Source organism: Rhincodon typus, chromosome 5 (assembly GCF_021869965.1).
Source record: "Rhincodon typus isolate 14 chromosome 5, sRhiTyp1.1, whole genome shotgun sequence".
NCBI lineage: Eukaryota > Metazoa > Chordata > Chondrichthyes > Orectolobiformes > Rhincodontidae > Rhincodon > Rhincodon typus.
Window position 1 is genome coordinate 10,503,208 of NC_063336.1, and position 6,690 is coordinate 10,509,897.

Here is a 6,690-nt window from a genome sequence, read left to right on the forward strand (position 1 = left end):
ATGCTGCAGCTCGTCTTTACCTCTTGGTTGCAATAATGCAGCAACTGTCTCTCACTGCCTCTGGGTAGCACTAATGGTGCATCTCCCTCCCCTTCCCTCTGATTTGATTGGATTAAAGCTTCAATCTCACGTGTACTCAAATACAGGAGTACAATAAAAAGTCTACAATGTCACCGCATGCTGTGCCATCTCAGGTACAAAGGTACCTCGGTACAGGACGTAGGTACATATAGTCACTCAGAGAAACAAAGTTAAAAGTTAAGCGTTACTGATGTTCTTAGTCTGAGTAGAAAAATAAAGTTGGAAGTTAACAATATATTCCTTCCTAAATTAAGTGGAAAAATAAAGGAATAAAGGTATAAGTTCAACAGCCTTTCTTAAGTGCACTCCCTGCAAGGGCTTGGTCTCCTCCACTTTTGGCCCGTTCTCTGGGAAACATTGGGCTTCCTGCTCCAGTTGCCATAGATGCTGGGGACCTCCCTCACCAACGCTTCAGGCTCGCTCCAACCATGTTGGGCTCAGGCCCACAGCCGCTTCCCCACACCAGGCCTCCAGCCAACAACTCCAGCTCAGTGCCCACAACTGCTGCCACACTCACCGCGATGCCACCCCGATCCAGAACTCCAGAACGTGAGTGAAGAAAAAGACGAGAAGGGGAGGGAAAGGGGAGAAAAGAATGAGGCCGGCCTGGTGCGGACCAGCCTAGCGTGCTGGTGCCGCCATCGTGAATATCTGGCTCGCTCTCTCCTCCGCACGGACAAGTCTCAATCTCTTTCCATCTAGAGGCCCGCAGTCTCCTGCTGCTGCTACCTTAAAAGGCCTTGCAAAGAAAAGAGGAAAAAAAAGTAAAAGAAAGAAAAAAAAGGAAACAAAGAGAGCAGATGGGGGCGGAGGAGCCCTGGACTCGGAGCTCGAGCACACCGCTGATACTCTGCTGCCGCCATCTTGGGCTACTTCTTGGTTGCACTAATGCTGTAGCACCCCCTTAAATGGCACTATTGCTGCTGATCCCTCTCCTCGTTTCTAGGTGGCACAGATATAGCGGATGCTGGAATTCATACTGAAAACAAAAATGCCAAAGGTTGCAACGGGTCAGGCAGTCTCCATGGAGAGAGAGCAAGCTAACGTTTCAAGTCGAGATGACTCTTCATCAGAGCTGGCGTGGAGTGTGGAGGGAGCAGCGTTTATTGCTATAGCAGGAGACTTGGGGGTTCAGGTGCATAGGTCTTTAAAATGTCAAAATGCAGGAGCAAAAAATAATCAAGAAACCTAATGGAATGCTGGCCTTTATATCTAGAGGACTGGAGTGTAAGGATGCAGAGGTTCTGCTGCAGTCAAAACTTTGGTCAGAACTCAGTCACTTACCATAAACAGAATAAAAACCGAAAGAACTATGGATGCTGTAAATCAGGAACAAAAACAAATGTTGCTGGAAAAGCTCAGCAGGTCTGGCAGCAGCTGTGAAGAAAATATTGGAGTTAATGAAACAGTCAGAAACATACCACAGCAGACAGTATGGTGTAAGTCTATTAGAGCACATTTGTGCATTGCATTGCCAAAATGTTTTTATTGTTGGAAGTAGACTAATAAGGGCATTAAATAGCATTTAGAACTACAAACGGTTCTATTTTCTAACTAATCTATTTTGACTTCACTCCCTCTGAGTATTTCTGCTTGTGTTGTAGGACAATGATAGCTCCGGTTCACACTGTCTGGCTGACACAGCTATTGCTGATTCATTAGGTATTTTGTGACAATATTACAGAAGCAAAATATGGCAGATGCTGGAAATCTGAAATGTAAAAATATCACATTTGAGAATTCACTTCTGTGGAGGAAAACAGTTTACGTTTCTGGTTAACGATAACCCTTCATTGTCTGAGACAGTCCTGCTCCTGATTCTAATGGTTGTGTCTGAGAGTGTTGTCTCTGTTTCTCCTGGTGATGTAGGTGAGGTAATGATACGATAGCCATATTGACAAAATTTAATATTTTTCCTGAAGCCTGAATTTTGCAAAGAGAGAGAGATGAGAGTTTGGAGATGAACATTTTGGTCCAAACGTTGTTAGTAATTATCATTGCACTAATTCAAGAGTTTCATGAACAATTAATTTTGAAGTGGTTGGGAATGAATTATTAATGATTTTAACCACATTAAATGACTATATTTCTATAAACTAAATTCAAGTTGTGTTTAACCTTTAACTTGCCTGACATTCAGTCCACCGTGGGTAATCGTCAGATACATTAGGGACATTAAGCGACTCTTGGATAGGCACATGGATGATAGTAAAATGTAGGGTATGCAGGTTAGTTTTGATCTTAGAGTAGGATAATAGGTCGGCACAACATCGTGGCCGAAGGACCTGTGCTGTGCTGTACTATTCTATGATCTATGTTTAATGTTTCAAGTCCAGTGACCCTTCCTCAGACACTTTTCTTATCATAAACTGATTTGGGCACATACTCCTTAGAAAGAATATATTGGCCTGGAGGGAGTCAACCTAAGTTTACAAAAAAGGATACATAGACTTGAGGGGTTACGTTTTTGAGGAGAGTTTGTACAAATTAGGACTGTTTTTTCTAGAATTTAGAAGGTTAAGTGGTAATCTGATCAAAGACTTCTAGATATTAACAGGAAAAAACAAGGTGAATAAAGATAAACTATTTCCACTGGTTGGGAACTAGAACTAGCCAAAAATTAGGGCCAGATCGCTCAGGAGGGTTGTTAGAAACAATTATATATATAAAGAGTGATAGAGATTTGGAGCTCTCTTCCACAAATGGCAGTGGATGCTGGATCTGTTGATAATTTTAAATCTGAGGGAGATAAAGTTTTGTTAAGCAAAGGTATTAAGGGATATGGGCCAAAGGCAGGCATATGGAGTTAGGCCATATGCCATGATATCACTGAATGGTGCGACAGGCTCAAGGGGCTGAATGGCCTACTCCTGTTCTCGCAATTCTCAAAAGACCCTCCCCTTCTCCAACTCTGGCCTCTTGCACATCTTGTACTTTCTTCTCCATATCTTGGAGGCTGGTCCTCTCAGCACCTGAACATCACTGCAGGAGTTCCTCAGTATAATCTTTGTTGATGACTGCGTAATATTCCATATCATTTGTGACCTCTCAGATACTTAAGCAGCCCCTTCCTGCACGCAGCAAAACCTGAATAATACTCAGGCTTGGGCTGATAAGTGGCAAGCAATGTTTGTGCCTCACAAGTGCTGAGCAATGACAGTCTCAATTAAGAGAATCTAACCATCTCTCCTTGATAGTCAAAGCCTCTACTATTGCCCAATCCCTCTCTCTATCAACGTACTGAGTGTTCTATTTTCCAAGAACTGAACTGAGCAATACTCTTAAAAATGGCCAAGTTCTGTTCCTCCCTCTCCTTGCCTCTAGTGGGGGGGGGCACTAATTCTGCAGCTGACCCTCCTTATCTCTAGGTGCCACTAATGCTACAGCTCTGTCTCTGTGCCTGGGGGAATATTAATGTTGCAGCTCCTGCTCCACTCCTCTTGGAGATCTGGTGTGATGTAAAGCATTCAGACTCACCACATAAACACGGTGACTACAAGATCAGGTCAGGGGCTAGGAATACTGCAGCGAGCAACTTACCTCCCATCTCCCCAAAGCCTGCCCACCATCTATAAGCAAGGAGCAAGTATCTGACCATGAAGTGTTTATTGAGTTGAAATATTGCCGGCTTAGAAAGAGAGAAACCTGCTTCAGCCTAGTGCCAGAGAGTAAGAATTTGCATTTCCGTAGCACCTTTTATGGAGCCTCAAAGTACTTCAGTGCCAGTTAGTTACATTTTGAAATAGCGAGCAGGATTGCATCAGGGTCTGCGCAGCCTGGGCTAATGTGATATTTGTGGCAGAATTGCATGTGAAGGCTGGCAAGGACCATCTGCACATGAGGAGCATCTCGTCGCATTTTTTATACATCTGCCAGAAATGGATATGAGTTTCTCACTCAGCAGAGGTCATTTTCCAATTAAGGGGGTTATTGCAGCAGTAAACAAACTGTTATTGTCCAGGGTGCCAGCAAAAGGAATAATGCTGGATACTTCTCATCATCGTTCAACAATGCAACTGGAAAATGTGTTGATTTAAAATGGGGACTGAGTTACATCAATGCTGTCTGGTTCAATCATGTCCCCATCCTCAGTAACCCCTCAGCAGCTAAAGACCAAGCACTGTCCTGACTCTTAGTGCATAACAACTTGTCAGGTTAACTAGTTATACAAGGTAATGGCTCTGGAGGGGCTAATGTTCCTATTACATTGGCTCCACCCATCTGTGAGGGGAGGTAAAGGGACGTGTTCTAATTTTGGAAACAGCTGACATACCGGTAAAAGGTTCTACTCATTATGCTTGACCAGTTGTAGTTGTACTATTACTATCATGTTATCTTCTTGTTATCTAAGAACAGAGCCTGTTCTGTGATGAGAGATCCTCGACGATATGTACCGACATCAAATGAACTGTAGCAGTTCAAGAAGGCAGCTCACCACCACTTTCTCAAGGGCAAATAGGGATGGTCAATAAATGCTGGCCCAGCCAGAGACACCCACATCCCAAGAGTGAATTAAACAAAAAAAACTAGATAGACCTAAGAAAAAACAAATGCACGGGAGGATTAGTGGCCTAAAACTACCTCAAACTGTCTCACATTCCACAAGATACCAGGAGCAGTCACATGGGAAAATACCACATAAACTAAAAGTCTCGCATCTCTCATGGATAAATGCTTCACACTACTTTCTGTCATCCTATAAGTGTAGGAAGCAGGGATAATCCAGGAAATTATAGGCTGGTGAGTCTGATATCTGTGGTGGGGAAGCTCTTGGAGAAGATGCTGAGGGACAGGATATATGCACATTTGGAAGAAAATGGACTAGTTAGTGACAGGCAGCATGGTTTCATATGGGGAAGGCCATGTCTCACCAACCTGATCGAATTTTTTGAGGAGGTGACAAAGATAAGTGATGAGGGAAGAGCAGTGGATGTAGTTTATATGCACTTTAGTAAGGCATTTGATAAAGTCCCACATGGCAGATTCGTACAAAAACTAAAATCACATGGGATTTGGGGTGGGCTGGCTAAATGGATACAAAACTGGCTTGGTCAAAGAAGACTGAGGGTAACGGTGGAAGGATGCTTTTCAGAATGGAGACCGGTAACTAGTGGTGTTCCACAGGGTCAGTCTTAGGCCCTCTGTTGTTTGTAGTATATATAAATGATCTGGAAGAAAATGTGGGTGGTCTGATAAATACATTTGCAGATGGCCTGAAGATTGGTGGAGTTGTTGTTAGTGCTGACGATTGTGAAAGAATACAACAGGACATAGATAGATTGATGACTTGGGTACAGAAATGGCAGATGGATTTTAATCCAGACAAATGTGAGGTGATGCATTTTGGAGGGTCAATTTTAGGTGTGAATTATATTGTAAATGGCAGAACCCTTAGGAACATTAACATGCAGATGGATCTGGGTGTGCAGGTCCACAGTTCCCTAAAAGTAGCAACACAGGTGGCCAAGGTGATTAAGAAGGCATATGGCATGCTTACCTTCATTGGCCAGGGCATGGAGTACAAAAGTTTGCAAACCATGTTGCAACGATATAAAACCCTTGTTAGATGGCATTTGGAGTATTGTGTGCAGTTTTGGTTGCCACACTACCAGAAGGACTTGGAAGCTTTGGAGGGAGTGCAGAGAAGGTTCACCAGGAAGTTGCCCAGTCTGGAGGGCATTGGCTATGAGGAAAAGTTAAAAAGACCAGGATTGTTTTCACTGGAAAGATGGCGGCTGAGAGGAGACCTGATAGAGGTCTACAAAATTATGAGAGGCTTAATAGGGTGGATAGTCAGGGTTGAAGTTTCAGTTACAAGGGGGCACAGGTTCAAGGTGAGAGGGGGAAATTTTAAGGGAGATATGCGAGAGAAGTTTTTCACACAGAGAGTGGTAGGAGCTTGGAATGCACTACCAGAGGAGGTGCTGGAAGCAGGCATGTTGAAGGCATTTAAGAGACATCTGGATGCTTACATGAATAGGGAGGGAATAGAGGCATACGGACTGAATAAGGGCAGAAGGTTTGTTTTTTGATTTAGTCAGGGCATGATGATTAGCACAGGCTTGAAGGGCCGAAGGGCCTGTCCTGTGCTGTATTTCTCTTTTGTTCTTTTGTACAAATTAAAGAGGGCCACTCGGCCTATTGGGACTATTGTGTAATTAGCTAGAACATGGATTGATCCGCATCCCTACTCCATCTACATGCCCAGGCTCCATTAACCTTAAAACCCTTGTCTACCAATCCAGTGGTAAGTTGAGCCTTTTGCACATCCGAGGCAGGAGGAACATGAACCCAAGCTTAGAGTTGGGGACACTACCACCTGCCACAAGAGCCTTTAAATTGAGCCTTGTCTTATTAATAGTTGTACAATTGAGAAAAATCCTGCTTCAATTGAAAAGGTTGATGGAGTTTAGATGTTTGGCCTTCAGGCAACACATCCCTAGGTATCACTGCTGTAGCTCCTTCCTGCATCAGTTGCTCTGTTCCTTTAGGTGGCGCTGCCATTATGCTTTAGAACCAAAGGTGGATTATTTTCCCGAGCAAGTAGGAACTGCCGATGCTGGAGAATCTGAGATAACAAGGTGTAGAGCTGGATGAACACAGCAGGCC